Here is a 16448-nt window from a genome sequence, read left to right as displayed (position 1 = left end):
CCCAAGTGGCCAAACGGAAAAAGATGTCATTACTTACCATTTTCCCCAAATTTTTCATTTACTTCAATTCAAAGTGTCATTTAAATTATATAATGTTATTGTATACATAATCAAGATAAATCAGTATCTGGTAAAAAAAAATACATACATATGAAACTATATGTAGATATATGATACCAGATAGATAGATAGACGGATAGACGATATAGTTTTATATACATCTATGCCTTTATCCTCTAGTATATATATGAATATAATCACATGTGAATTATCTTTTATCTTTCAGTACCTAACATGAAGAAGTATGAATTCACAGTTATCCTGTGAATATAATGATTATTATTAACATAAAATTTCCCTTTCCTGTTTTAACATTTTAAAAACAAAACAGTCACCTGATGTCCATGAGTAGGTGGAAAAGAGATCTATAAAATAAGAAAGAAAAAGGATATTGTGAACCTTTGATACTCTTTATCCTAAAATGTTCTAATTTCCCTGAGAATAAGCCAGCGGTGGAAATTATCTTTTAGATATTTAAATGTTTTTTAATTCCTTTCAAGAACATTCACATTTTACCAGTTGTTATACAAGAAGTCAAAATGAGTGGCCTTTCCAAGAGTAATTCAACATTATTAATTCTCAAGTGATGAAATCTCTCAGCATAATTTATGTTACATAAATCTATTCGCTCATTAACCTCATTGATTGAGCATCTTATTTATTCAAGGCATTAGAGACACAAAAATAAACAAACACATTCTCTTCTCTAATCTTTGCAGTATTCTAGGGAAACAGGCATAAAAACATACAATTATGGTACAGAATAGTGAGGATTATGTCCGATGTATAAACAGACAAGTGAGTATAGCTGGCCTTTCTAACCTCCCAGATGTCTAGAAATCAGAACTATATGGAATGAAAATGATGCCAGAATATGTAGGAAAGTTGTGAGGAAAAAATGCAAGCTTGTTTTTATTCCATTTAGACCAGGTTCCTTTCTTTTAAAAGGTGCTTCAATAAATATTTCTCAAATAAGAATCTAAAGCAGTTTTACATGCATTATGTCTCTTAATCTTAAGAGTATTTCAGAGATGTGGGAGAAAGCAGGTGCTTGTATCAGTTCTAATTCCTACATGAATGTCTATCATACTTCAGTTACTTCCTAGGCAAGATAACAGAACCCTGTTCAGTAGAATTCCTTAAAGTTTTATAACTCTCCAAAAATTTCTCTGAACCCTTCTTTTTTTATCTGATAGAACTCTCTCTCTCTTTCTCAGATATACAATTTAATTCTCTTTCATTTTCTATTCTTAATATCTTGTAAATGCCTCTTCACTTTTTATTAGTTGCGAAAAGTGGCCAGTAACTAATTCTCCCTTTTAAATTTTCTTTTTTTGTTATTGAAAAAAATTTTAAGTTTGTTTATTTATTTGGAGAGAGAGAAAGCATGAATTGGGGAGGGGCAGAAGAGGAAAGAGAGAGAATCTCGAGCAGGTTCTGTACTGCCGGAGCAGAGCCTGATGTGGGGCATGAACCGATGAAGCTGTGAGATCATGACCTGAGCCAAAACCAAGAGTCAGACACTTAACTGGTTGAGCCACCAGGCGTCCCTTAAATTTCCTTTTTTATTTCACAATAATTCATATTTGTTTTGGAGAAAAAAAAACTACAAAATACAGATTATCAAAAGCAAAGAGAGGACCGTGTGTGTGTGTGTGTGTGTGTGTGTGTGTGTGTGTGTGTGAGTGATGTGAATGTGTGTGTTGAGAATAGGGACTCTAATCAGAAACAGGTACCACAGATACAACAAAAAAGGACATGGGCACACCAGGAGACAATGGACAATAGTATTAAGGCTGCATCTTCCTCCTGACTTTGCCCTACAATAATCCAATAATTCTCCCATTTTTAAACTACCATTATTCCTGTTCCTTCTTCGTTCATTTCCATTTATCTCAGCTCAGAAATGTTACGATAATTGTTACATGATCTCCTTCTTTCTCTTTTTTCAATCTATTCAGATTCAATTTCCTAAATGAATACTTTCAAAGAATCACTCCCCTGGGTAAGAATTTTTAATATCTTCACTTGTCTTATGGTATAGAGTACCATCCAAGGTCCTTAACATATTCTAACAACAGACTAACTTCATCTTCATTTTTTACCATTCTCCTACATATACCTCCCCTTTCCACAGATCAGAGACTTTTCCCCATCAGTGGAGAAGCAGGGTCCTGGAAATCAGACTGGTCTGGGCACAAATCCTGGCTCCATCACCAAGGTTTGGGAATCCGGGCAAGCTGATTCATCCATAGAATAGAGATAATAGTTTCCTTTCAGGATTTTGCTGGAAGATAAATGAGAAAGATATCTGAACATATTATTTGATTCCCCTTCTATGCAATCAGATTGTCCCTTGCTCTTTCCCCTCAGGCATCTTTGCCTGGGATACCCCCTGATTCACATCCTTGTATTCTCACTTGTTGTTTTTCTCCTCTTTGAAGATCTTCTAGGTCATTTCAGCTCACAGGAATTTCTGCCCTTCCTCTGAATGCCTAACACATTATGTGGTTTCCTGCTTCACAATCCACCATTTGCTGGTGAGATCTCTGAGATCTTACTCGACATACTATCTTGTTTTATTATTTTTCTCCTATATGTAGTGTTCCATGCAGTCCTGCTTTGTTTCCCTAAATAGACTGTGAGCTCACCAAAGATAGGTCCTTCCACTCTGTATTCTCAGTGCCTCACAAATGCCAAAGCATAGATGGTACTCAGCTATACCTTTGCTGAATTCACATTATGTTATCTTCCTGAGGCCTGCTCCCTAAATCCTTATCCACAAAAGAGAATTAATTGATCAATTGATTCATTCACTCATTCACTCATTGGTTTTCCAAGAAGATGTATCAAATGTTTGCTATGTACCTGACAATGATTTAGTCACCCCAGATAGGGCCATAAACAAGAGAGTCAAGTTCTTTGTTTTCATGGATCATCTTTCATTCTAGTGGGAAAAGCACACAACTCAAAGGTAAGCAAATAAATAATTTAAGAGTCATAAATACTCTGAGGGAAATAAGATAGGGTGACAGGAGAGATGGTGACAGAGAAGCAGGGCTCTGCCAGGGGTTATGCAGGTTAGCCAGGACTCTTTGGACATGGGACAGATGATTCGCATCTGGCAACTGACTGTCTTCTGTCACCCAATGGCATTGATGGCTTCTCCTCATCTATGTGCAGAGCACAGAATGTGTGAGCTCGAAGGGTACTCAGCAGTTATAAAGTCCAGGAATTCTCAACTATTATTCCATTGCCATGTGTTCATTCAAAGTGAAATCTCACAGGAAGGTCCATAACCTCTGTGTATTTTCATAGTTGCATTGGAAACCTTGGATCTGGTCTATGCTATTTATGGAAATGGAGGTACAGTTGGGGCCTAGAGCTGAATGGTCAAGAGTTAGATGCCAGGCAAATATACATCTTTTGATAATTGTTTGGCTCATTTGGCCATCATTTAAAACCATTTCTTATGGGTATGATTTATTGCTCTACTTCCATTTTAGAAGATGGTATTATCCCATGTATTCACTTAGTTTATTCCCCACACTTAATTCCAAGTAGCTTTTGTTTGTTTCCTAAGGCCGAACCAGTGATAGAATAAGGGTATACAGCTTTTGAGGAGCCTCAGCTCTAAATTACCTGGTCTTGTCTTTTTGGTCCTCAGTGATCCTTTGTGCCTCAATTATAGGACTTGACCCATTTTGCCTTGTATCATCACCATCTACAGCCTTCTACAGAAGACTTCGTATCTTCTACAGAAGACTGCAAACTGTGAGCAGAAACTGTGTTTTAATCTTCGCGGTGCCCACCGAAAACAGTATCTTGCATTAGAGTAGGTGCTAAATGTCTGACATTAAATGTCACATTCTGACACACATTCAAACAGAGAGAGGTATTGAAATATTATTTTGAGAATTGATAACATCATCGGCATATGTGGGTAGCCTCCCCAGGTGGCCGACTTGCCAAGGAAAGCACTCATTTGAATGTGTAGGATCTGGTATGTCATCAGAAGCAATTAGTATGACTTCATCATCATGGCACCTATTTAGTGAGTGACTGTTAAGTTATTCAGACAGGATAGTAGGTGCTTTGAGTGAGACTCAAAAGAAGCACAAAACAGAGCCCACATCTTTAGCAAATTAGCAGTTTAGATTGGGAAGCAAGAGTCCAAAAATGTAAAGTCTATGTAATTAAATTCTAAATTATGTAGTGAAAGTAAGTGAGGCAGAAATCCAAGAAGCCATCACTAAGTGACAGCTGCGGAGCATAGGGAAGGGACCAGACCGTGGATTGCCATGAAGGCACCAGGCACTGCTCTGAGGTGCCAGACCATCTACACAGACCTCTAGGGGAAGTAAAGGCTAGTCCATAGGAGCTCACGACACAATGAACCAGTTAGAAGAAGGAGGAGCCAAACTGACTTTCACTTTTCCCTATCCGGTGCCTGGGTGGCTCAGTCGGTTAAGCATTTTTCCTATCGGGAAGAGCCTTGGCTTGCCACAGTACCTCAGGTTTCAGAAATCCTAGTGTCAGATGTTGTTCCTAAAAGAGAAACATTCTGAGCACTTGGGAGAATGCGAAATTGTCCTTGAACAGGAGGAAGTCAGCCAAAGAGTTCCCAGACATTACTCACTGGTTCGGCATATCCCACAACCTACAAGGCTGTCTTGTGCCGTGTCACCGAAGGGACCGCAGTTTGTTCTTACATGGACTCTGGCTCAGTAAATTCAGAACGGAGAAGGAGCGGGATTTCTGATATGAAGATGTGAGACACATGCCTTGTAGGGAGAGATTACAAAAGAAAAAATGTTAGAGGACAGGCAATGCCAGGTGATAGATAGACTTTGCCATGTATCACAGGTAAGGAGACAAACCATCCAGAGCTCTAGATACAAATATCTCTCTCCTGAGGTATACAATTCCTTAAAATTTTTTTTTTAACATTTATGTATTTTTGAGGGAGAGAGACAGCGTGAGTGGGGGAAGGGCAAAGGGGGAGGGAGACACATAATCTGAAGCAGGCTCCAGGCTCTGAGCTGTCAGCACAGAGCCCGACGTGGGGCTGGAACCCACGAGCAGTGAGATCATGACCTGAGCTAATGTCGGACACCCAACCAACTGAGCCACCCAGGAGCCCCAAAGAACAGGCCTCTATACGGTGATTCTTAATTGGGATCAAAAAATATATAAAGTGCTGTTCTCATAGGCCATTAGCCTGAGGCAAGAAGTTATGAAGAGGTTAGAAAAGGGGCACCTGGGTGGCTCAGTCAGTTAAACGTCTGACTTCAGCTCAGGTCATGATCTCGTGGTTCATGAGTTCAAGCCCCACATCGGGGTCTGTGCTAACAGCTCAAAGCCTGGAGCCTGCTTCGGATTCTGTACCTCCCTCTCTTTCTCTGCCCCTCCCCTGCTCACTCGCTGTCTCTCACAAAAATAAATAAACGTTAAAAAAAAAAAAAAGAAAGAAAAAAAGAAAAGAGATACCCTGATGAAATAGGATAGTTAAAGATGCCTCTTTCCCAAGCCTCTCCATTTATCTCAAAAAGATGTTTGGCTATGAAAGTGGGTGGTACCTGCAGAGACTTCCCAAAATTATTGTCGAGGCCACAATTGCTGATGCGAAACACTAGAGTAACTGTGCTTGTCTTAACCAGCGCACACGGCTCGGTTATGCAGAATAACGGCACAGTGAAGAGTGCGCTGTTCAGTGCATTAGAGATTTGTTGGAAAACCCGAAGTTTAGACATAGTAGTTTATTGACTGTATGTTGGGCTTTGCAACAGATGCCATCAGGATAGAAAAGAAATACAGGGCTGATTCCTCCGTTGAGAAGAACCCATAGTTGTGGTGACCATATGTTCTTGGTAATAATAAGCTCTTACCTTCAACATCACCACCACCACGGCACTACCCTGATTCCACTTTGTTTATACAGTGTTTTTTTTACTTAACCCAAGGCTGTTGGTGGTATCTTCCTCCCATTTCCAGATTAGGTCCGATTATCTTCATACATGAAGAGTAACTTAATCTTTGGACACTCTGAGAGTCCCCACTATTACTGGTACTTTCTAGAAGACAATGAGCTCTACACATGGAACTGAATTCACAGCAGTCATACACACATATAGATGCATACACATGAACATTACCATCTTCAGCATAGACCTTGAGAGTACATGGTTGGAAAACTTGGAAAATCTCTTTGCAAATTGATTTCAGCAAGTGCATTGCATTCTTTGGATTCTTTAGCTCTGGCAAATATTTATCTTGTAAAAAAATAAACTTTGTAAGTAGATAAAAGTTTTGGGACGCTGTAATAGGTAATTCTATGTGTCAACTTGAATAGGCCCCAAGGTACCTGATGGTCAAATATTATTTTGGGTGTGTTTGCCAGGGTGTATCCAGATGAGATTAACATTTGAGTATGTAGACTGAGTAAACCAGATCAAGCAGATTGACTTCTCTAATGTGAATGGGCCTCATCCAATCAGTTGGAAGCCTGCACAGAATAAAGAGTCTGAGTAAAAGCGAATTCCTTTTGCCTGACTGCCTTCAGGCTGGGGCTTGTTTTTGTTTTTTGATTGTTTGTTTGCTTGTTTGTTTTTCTTTCTTTGGACTTGCATAGAAACGTCAGTTCTTCCTGGGTCTTGACTCTGTTGCACTTGGACTAGAACAACACTGACTTTCTTAGTTGTTAAGCCTCTGGACTGGGGCTGAGACCATAGCATCAATGCCGCTAGGCCTTGAGCTGCCAGCTGTAGATCTTAGGACTGTCAGCTCCTTAATGACATCAGCCAATTCCTTGTAATATATCCCTCTCTCTCTGTCTCTATCTCTCTCTCTCTCTCATTTTCTTTGTCTCTACATGTATACACACACACACACACACATATATACACATATACACATTCAAAATCACATATATATATGATATATATATATATTATAAATATCTCTCCATATATATGGAATATAGGAGACAGATCCTATTGGTTCTGTTTGTCTAGAGAACCCGATGAATATAGAGCCAGAGGAACACATTAGCTGACAAGCTGGAAATGAAATTTTGTTCACCTACACCCCAAAAGATGTATATATAATAAAGACCCCTTATTTTTCTCATAGGCTCAATAACTGGTTTTGAAAATAATTTTAAAGTAGGAATTCCAAATAGGTCTTGAACAATGGGAGTATTTAGCAGACTCCACTGCCTGACCACCAAATCTGTTTCTTCCTCTTTCTGAGAATATAGCTTGACTGCTTTTACTGTGTGACTGAGTTCTGATGTATACTACTTTTAGTTATGGCCCATAAACACCCCCCGCCCCCGCCAAAGCACACACAAGATTCCTCATGCTCTTTTCTTCCTTCCTTCCTTCCTTCCTTCCTTCCTTCCTTCCTTCCTTCTTTCCTTCCTTCCTTCCTTTCCTTTTTTTTTTTTTTTAATGGTTATGTATTTACTTTTGAGAGAGAGAGAGCACAAGCAGGGGAGGGGCAGAGACAGAGAGAGAGAGAGAGAGAGAGGCAGAATCTAAAGTAGGCTCCAGGCTCCAAGCTGTCAGCACAGAGCCCAGCACAGCGCTTGAACTCACAAACTGTGGGATCATGACCTGAGCGGAAGTCAGGCACCTAACCAACTGAGCCACCAACGCAGCCCCCTCATGCTCTTTTCTGTTCAGTGGTGACTTTAGTCATGTATTGAAGGTGGTGGAACATGAGATGGAAGGAGCCTGAGTCCCTCCTTCCAACTGGAGGACACTTGATTGGGAATATCCATTTGTGATTTTATATGAATGAAAAGTAAATTTCTATTTTGTTAAGCCACTGAGATTTCTGGAGTGTGGTTGTTCTTTCTCTTTTTCCAGTTTTTCATTTTAATTCCAGTACAATTAACATACAGTGTTATATTAGTTTCAGGTTTACCATCTATTGATTCAACTGGCATATGGCGGTTCTATAACGGTGGCTGGTAGCTGGTATAACCTAAGCAATACACAGAACCACTAGGATAAGAGTAGAGGTGATAATGTTGACAGACAAGATCCTGTGAACTTACAACTTCTGGTATGTCTGTTTAAAATACTCATCTCAGGGGCGCCTGGGTGGTTGAGTCAATTAAGTGTCCAACTTCAGCTCAGGTCGAGATCTTGCAGTTTGTGGGTTCAAGCCCCATGTCGGGCTCTCTGCTCTCAGTGTGGAGCTCGCTTCTGATCCTCTCTCCCCCACTCTCTCTGCCCCTACCCGGCTCATGTTGTCTCTCCCTCAAAAATACATAAACTTTAAAAAAAATAAAAAATAAAAAAAATAAAATAAATTATCCATCTCAAAATACAGGAATTCTACCTTAGCTTGTTAGAATCCAGTTAGTCCCATTTGTTGTGTGCCATGTAGACAAGTAATCAGAAGCCAAACAACAATAACAGCAACAACAACAAATCATCATCATCATAAATGATTTGGTTTGGAAACCTAACCTTAGATTTGATCTGCTTGAGTTGCTCTGCTAACACTAAGCCAATTACATTGCCAGTTTGACTCAAACAAAATTGATTTTTTAAACAGTAGTTATAGTGGGCTCAATGGGGAAAAAATACTATTTGGGGTTAGAACACCAGAATTTGAGCCCCAGCTTTACCGTTTGCTGGTGGTGTAAACTCTGCAAGTCTCTTACCTCATCTCAGAATGGGATAATAATTGTCCCCCAGTGCACTGTTGAGAAGATCAAAGTGCTACACTTTGGAGGAGTAATTATTTTTGCCTGTTTTCAAGGCAACTCCTTTGGGGGGGGGGTGCGTACTGAACGGTAAGCCCAGCAGTTTTCATTCACTCATTTCCTGCTTGCTACCTGGGGTCTTGACGTGTCCAGGAGGTTGTGAATCTTAACTTATAAGGGCCTCAATCCATGCTTGAGGGTCTGATAGCTGATTTGAGTTGGAAGACGTGTCACAAGCAAGCACTCATGTGTTTTGGAAGCAGGAGCAAAGAGACCAAAAGACCAAGCCCTCTGAAGAAAGTAAACACAACAGGAATGCTTTGCGGGTGACGGAGCCTGCTCTTATCTCACTTCACACAAGCTTAGACTTCAAAGCACATTTTGTGACTCACATCCACTAATGACTAAAAGCAAAGGCCAAGTTATGAATTATGGAGTGGAGAGGGGTGGGGGAAGGAAATGATGGCAAAATCTTGAGAAAAAAGTGAAGTTAAATGAAACTCATCTTCATGATTTTCGTATTTCCGTGAGTGGGCATTCCTTGACCCCGCCGGGGAACATAACGACAACATAGGAAAGTTGGTTAAGAGAATGGATTTTGGTGTCAGAAAATGCTGAGTCAGACTCTCAGTTCAGCCACCTGTTCTGTATGTTCCCTTGGGAAACTTACCTCTCAGTACTTCATCTCCTCCTTAATGGAAAAATAATCGTTCTTATGTCTAAAGATTGCTGAAAAATGAGAACCACATCGATGCACGTAGAGAATGTAGCACAGTCCCTGACACACAGTGAGATAGATTCAACATTAGCTCTAATTGTTTTTGGCTTATCCTTTAATATCACCGTGGCTTATACACTATATGTCATTCACACCGCAGGCTTACTCATCAGATCAAATTATTGCAAAGAATATGCCTTCTTAGTTTTCCGATCTAAGAGTTGTCTCTTCCTCCCCGGTCCTGGACGTGGAGTTGCTGCTAAGGCTTTTGTGCTTAACCCCCATCTTTCTCTGTCAGTCAGAGAATGGAAGAGAAGGAGTGGAAACAGTGATATATATTTTGTTTAATTTCAAAAATTATGAGAGGCAGCATTGCCTTCATGTGAACACACATGAACTGTGTTTGGTGCTATAATCTGCAGATCCCCGATGGACCATCAATCTACTCTTCTGGAATCACATGTGTCAGTAACTCCAAAGTTCTGGTTTGAAACCAGGAGTCTGGCATATCCCAAATCCAGCTCAGTGTCAGCATTCCTGCTCTCCTAGCACACAAGTCTTGATCTTTGGTTCTGTTGACCCATTTGACTTCCCTGCCCTGTCAGAAGGCCCTTTGACTGTGGGCACCATGCTTCTTTCATCTTTCCATCCATTTCCTTCACTCAGAATCTAGCACAGTTTTTTGGACATGGGAGACACTTAATACAAATTTTAAATAGGATAAAAGGCTTAAATAAATTTGATCTGACTCCCAGTTAAGGAGCTGCATCACTATTATACCACCAGATGATTAGATATTAAAGGTGAGAGTCTAAATAAACACATGACCCAGTAAATGTTTCTTGAGTGTCTGTTTTGTGCCTGGTATTATGCATTTTTCCTTTCTGATATTTCGTCTAACCTTCAACTAAAAATAGAATTGGTGAGGGGTGCCTGGGTGGCTCCGTTGGTTAAGCATCCAACTCTAGATTTTGGCCCAGGTCATGATTTCACACTTCATGAGATCAAGCCCTGTACTGGGCTCTGTGCTAATAGCTCAGAGCCTGCTTGGGACTCTCTCTCCCTCTCTCTCTGCACCTCCCCTGCTCTTGTGTGTGTGTTGTCTTTCTCTCTAAATAAATAAATAAATAAATAAACAAACTGAAAAAAATAGAATTGGCTAAATAAATATTTAATACTAGGCAATTTTGCCATTCAAAAAAATATGCACACAAAGTCCTCCAACAATCTTTTAAAACCCCATACAATAAAAATATGTATTTTGTGAACCAGGAAAACTCGGAAGGTTATCATGGACTCATCAGTTGTTCTTACTTTAGTGCAAATTAGTCTTATCATCTTGTTTTCTGAACACTTGTCGAGGTGCTGTAAATAAAGATGGAGGCTTGTGAGGAGAGAGGGGAGGGGAAGAATTGATATTGGTGCTTTGGAAAGTTTGGGACCACACCTGCCCATGTTTGGTGACTTGGGTAGATGAGGAAAAAGACAGTGAAAGAGCCTAGGCTTTGGATCCATGAAAAGGAATTCCTTTTTTACCTCCTAACTAAGTTGCAAGTCTCCAAGGACAAACTACTAACATCAGTGTGTTAGTTCGGATTGTGTTGGACTTTGTCTTAAACAAAGAAGGGGGTTGATTCTTCTCCCCTGACAAAAGCCACCCTTAAAGTAGGCCTTCCATCCTCATGTTGGTTGCCATGTAATCCCGAGATGGCAGCTCCACTTCCAAACTCAATCAAGAAGAGGATCAGCTAAGTGAAAGAGGCTAAGACTAAAGAGAAATGATCCCTCTTAATCAGCTTTTCCAGAAGTCTCATCCAGGGTCACCTTGCAGCCACCATCAAGTTGGCAAGAACCCTGTAACAGAGCCATGCTGACCAATGAGGAAGGCTAAGAAATGTCACCATTGTAGAGGGGGTACATTACCACTGCAGAGAAAACTCACGTTCTGTTCATTAAGAAAAGAGAATGGATACCAAGTAGGCCACTGATTCTCTTTGCCACGCTTTCCCCATTTGCATAATTGAAAAAATAATACCTACCCTATAATGATTTGGAAATTTAAGTGAGATAATGCATTTGTATAATCCCTGGCTTATAGCAAGCATTTAGTAATGTGCGTTTCCTCTACTTTCTCGTTCAAGTTTCCCCTGATATCCAAAAATAGAGTGTTCCTGTGAAACCTTTCCTGCCAAACTGGCATAAAGCAAAAAAGCAATTACCATTTATTTATAAGGAAAAGTTTTTGAGTGTGCGCAGACCTAAAGAACAACCTCTCGTAGGCTGTTCTGATACCTTAGGACACGTCTTGCTGACAGATGCAAAAGTAACTACAGAAAAGACACGGATGCTCACAGACACAATAGAAGCTCTGGAGGCTTGATGCTGAGATGCTGCCTGTGGATCCAGGGAAAGAGCTGGGGAAGGAGCCAGGGAAGAAGCAGGGGAAGGAGTGGGTCGGCACCATTCCTGCTGCCCAGAACACGCTGCTTCTGTAATGCTCACTGCAAAACCCATGCTGACGGCTATTTTCTCATCTCTTACCTTTTCTTCAGATATCTTTTGGTTAGCAAAAACAGGTACTAATGTAGGTCTTTTGTAATAGCAAAGTGGTATAATGCAAACTTTTGAAGAGTGGGAGATAACCTGTATGTAGCAGACAATAAATGTTAGGTAACAGGATGAACTTTGTTTTAAGTTTATTTATTTATTTTGAGAGAGACAGAGGCAGCACGAGTGGGGGAGGGACAGAGAGAGAAGGAGAGAGAGAGAGAGAGAGAGAGAGAAAGAGAGAGAGAGAGAGAGAGAATCCCAAGCAGGCTCTGTGCTGTCAGTGCAGAGCCCTCCACGGGGCTCAAACTCTCGAAACCATAAGGTCATGACCTGAGCTGAAGCCAAGAGTCAGTCGCTTAACTGACTGAGCTACCCAGGTGCCCCAGGATGAACTTTTAGAGCATCTTATGGTTTTCATATGCCGTATTGTAAACCTTGGCCTAGTATATCTTTATTAATTCATTAAAGCAGAGATCTGAACTCAGTAGACTATGAAAGAAGTCTTGGACTCTTCGTTTGCAATAAATACTGTGGGTCATTCTGATGCAGGTGACTCCCTGAAAATTGTTTAAAGCTCAGTACTTTAAGAGAAGTATCTAAATAGTAGAAAGAATAGTTACTACATTTTTGATCACGTGTGTGTGTGTGTGTGTGTGTGTGTGTGTGTTGAGGATGATGGATCCTTTGGGCTATATTGGTGGTAACACAAGCAAACCTTAGCATAATGAGAAACATAGAAATGTCGAATATTATTGGGAATCTAAACTCAAGAATGATTTTTCTCTGTTTAAAGAGTGTGGCAATATTATTATAGAAATTAGTACCTTGCGAGTAGTTAAGATGATGCACAAAAACAAACAAAAAAATATTAATGTACCATCACCAGGATTCACAGAAATTTTGACAAGTCAAAATTTTGTATAAAAGTCAGGTCTTTTAGCTGATTAGGCAATCTACAATTGGCAAAAGGTGCACTGGAGTCAGTCTTCACCTGGCAAATTTGACTTCCTGTTTCTAAGAAAAAAAAATGTCTCCCTAAAAAAAAAAAAAAAACTCATAAAATAACTCCCAAGGCTTTTTGCACATCAAATAGCTCTTACAGAATCAAATTTTGATGAGGTAAGTGTAAGGAATTTAGTAACATATGGATTAAATTTCCCTTAAAATAGACATCATTTTAAAATGAGGAGGAAACAAAGTTCTTGGTAAAATATGAAAATATATTTTGGTTTGCCTTGAACCCCAAACACAATTTGAAAAATAGTTCAAGATGTTCACCAAGCCCCCAATACAGCTGGTTTCACCCATCTCTAGTTCCAAGATATAAACTGTTGGGAGTTCTGGTAATTACAAATATTACAAAAGCATTAGAAAATATTGGAAAATAGTCAGAAATGAAGAAAGAACAAAAATTTAGAAATAAACAAATCCAAACTCAGGGATTCTGTCTTCCAAAAGCTTAAGGGTGGGCAATCCTGATCCCAGATAGCTGATGAAATTAATTTCAATTTCTTCTTATGTTTCAGAAGAAAATAATTAATGACAAATATGGATGCATAAATATTTCAAGAACACTTCTGATAATAATAAAATGACAAAGAAAATGTGTTCCATTGCAGAAGACAATTTGTTAACAGGCTACATCCAAAGTACCTACGAGGACAAGACTATCTCAAAGAGCTAATGAGATCATTCTTTAGGGGCAGAGGCTCTTACAAATTTTGATCAAAACCAGTTAGCTCCATTGATGAAGCCTTGTACGAACAAAATTAAGGTCATGATTTAATTGATTCTTAAATTTTTACAAGCTTGCCCTCTAAAATCAGTCTCACTATAGTAGGGCAAGCTTTCTCGAATTCAAATACATCATGTCACCTTTTAAAATTCTTCCTGGGTTCTCCACTGGCCTCAGAAGTAAGTCCAAACTCATGACATCAAGGACCTTCCTGTGTACCTATTATGACTCATTTTTCACTAGCTCGTGTTTTACTATTATCTCCTAGATAACTCTATATTCTAATTATACGAACTATTTACAGCCCTTACAATGTTTCTGTAGAGAAACATCCTGCTGATGATGTAACTTGGATTTTTTTTTCCTTTTATCTTGCTGAAAGAGGTACTGTTACATCACTTTTATCATCTTTAGAAGAGTAAAGGATCTTGAGGAACTGAATGCAATGTTCCCAATCCAAAGAGGATTGCTCTGTGGAAGATAGGGTGGCTGTGAGCAAGTATGCACCTGTCCTGATTATTCAGGAAAGGACAGATAAAAAGAATCTAGTTCCAGGACTGAAAAAGAAAAGCTGCCTGACCCCTGGTGGTACAAGTCCTTGGGAAGGAAAAGACATCAGAAATTCTAGGTCTGCAGGACATGAATGTTTAGTCCAGTCCTGCCATCTTTCCCCTGCAGTAGCTATCATCTCTGAGAATGACTCTGTATGGGACCCAGAGACCCAAGGATTAAGGACTTGGGGACTGGGCACTCTCATTCCACTGAGCCTGGTTCTGAGGGTGGATCTTCCAGCCTCTAAGATCCAGTCTCTGGTCCATCGCCATCTTTTGTGGACTGTGTAGGTCCAGTTGTGAACAGTGTCACCAAGTGGCAGCAAGAGGCACAAACAACAATGAACTGAGTAAAGCCCAGGCTCTTTACTCTTGGGTGTTAAAAGCAGAGTGATGACCTTCTCTTGGGCTATATAAACCTTTGGAGTTTTAGCAGACCCAGAAAACTGAGGAACTGAGAGGCGGAGAGCTGAATGTTTGACTGATCCTATGTGTATGGACTGAGCTAGTTTCCTTTCAAGTGTAAAAGAAAAAGTAAATCCCCCCTGCCTTTACCCAGTTCTGTGGAGTAATCACTCTCTGATGTACTTCTCTGACTCCCCATCATCTGGAGGGCTCCTCGTCCCCCTTGTCTTTCTGTCATCTCAAGTGCCCCTTCATTCAAAAGTCCTGCTTGCCTCACTAAGCCTGAAGTGTCCCCCTTAGCACCCCATACAGACATTCATGTTACCTTTCCCCTCCCCCAAACTGTGATATTTCCTTCACGTTGCAACCAGAACTCCCTAAGTCAAAATGCCCAATTTGCTCATTTTTCTTCCATCCTACCCCTCTCCATTCAGCTGTGAGATTTAATGCAAGAACTGCATGTTATTCCCTGATTCATTTTCACTACCCAGCATGTCCTAACTGGTAATAAGACATCCAAGTCTTCAGTTAGGAAAGAGGAATGCCCATGCCAAATACAAGGCTCAAAAGCCATGACCAACAATAGCTCTAGTTTTGTTTACGAGCCCTTGAATTGACTGAATAAAATAGATCGAAACTGGACCAAGGTCATCAGGGAATTGTGTATTTAGAGAAACACAAAGCTAATGAGGAAAGTCCTGGGATTGTTCATTCTCTAATGAAATCATCATGTCCTCAAACACTCACCAAGAGGAAGTGGAGAACTCCCAAAGTATCCCTGGGACACTGGGCAGGGAAATATTCTTGGAGGGCAGATTTGAAGGCTGACAGGTGGACTGGCCAAGGAACTCACTCCACTGCCAGTGTAGGAAGGAAGCCCTGTTTTCCTACAAGGGAAATGACATGTATTTTGGACCAGTGACCCCTCAAGATTGCTTCCCATAGTGTCCTTTCACAAATGGAACACTTTAAAATAGATCATTTTTTTCAGGCAAGTTCCAATCAGAAAACAGAATCAGCAGAGATAATATAACACAGGGAACTGGTGAAACTGATGTTGGAGAATAAGGGAAAACTGAGGTAACACAGACAGTAACAGGAAAGTAGGGCCTGTGGAAATGAAGGACACAGTTAGTAGTTAACCTCTAGCAGTGCAGAGGAGTTCCCTGTGGGGCTGGGCTCAGACCTCTGAGGAGGGTCTAGACTCTTCAGGAAGCAGACTTTCTTCTACTTTCTTTCTACCTCTGGAAGCTGAGATATAGACCTCTGAAAAGGGAGCACTATGCATCTGCCCTGGGGAGAACCTCCATGGAACTGGAATCCAGAACTGTGAGATGGAGGGGAGGGGTCTCTTCTCCCTGGTCTTGTCTTCCTGTCTCCTTCTGACATCCCCTACTGGCAGAAGCCAGAGGACAAAAGAGAAATGTGTTTTGCAGAGTCTTAGCCCCAGTATCACGGAGAAGAGCACAGAATGGTGGACCTGAGGGAGAGGCAGGAGTTTAGTAAGCATCATGTTCCAAGCTTTTGTTCACTCACCTTAACATATGCCCTTCTGAATAGGCCTGAACTTTCAGAAAGGAAGAACATCTTTATACCTTTCTCAGTAAGATTCAACTATCTGTTATACAAGTGCAAACTCTGTGGCCATCTCCCCAGAAAGAAGAGACACAAAGTCCCAACAGTCAATGGTTTCCATCCCTGGGCAACGAA

The 16448-nt window shown here is 40.4% G+C and overlaps 1 long non-coding RNA gene across 1 annotated transcript in view; it reads right to left on the bottom strand.

Annotated features, from left to right (window-relative positions):
* Positions 1-336: 336 nt before the first annotated feature.
* The window catches only part of LOC113603936 (uncharacterized), a 55125-nt gene continuing 39013 nt past the window's right edge, over positions 337-16448 (bottom strand). Inside the window, exons 3-4 of the long non-coding RNA XR_003425735.2 lie at positions 4700-4844; positions 337-2347 (exon numbers count right to left, since the gene is read on the bottom strand). This is a non-coding gene — a long non-coding RNA (uncharacterized LOC113603936). The remainder of the gene's footprint in view (positions 2348-4699; positions 4845-16448) is intronic.

Source organism: Acinonyx jubatus, chromosome E4 (assembly GCF_027475565.1).
Source record: "Acinonyx jubatus isolate Ajub_Pintada_27869175 chromosome E4, VMU_Ajub_asm_v1.0, whole genome shotgun sequence".
NCBI lineage: Eukaryota > Metazoa > Chordata > Mammalia > Carnivora > Felidae > Acinonyx > Acinonyx jubatus.
This window is presented reverse-complemented; position numbering and strand designations above follow the sequence as displayed.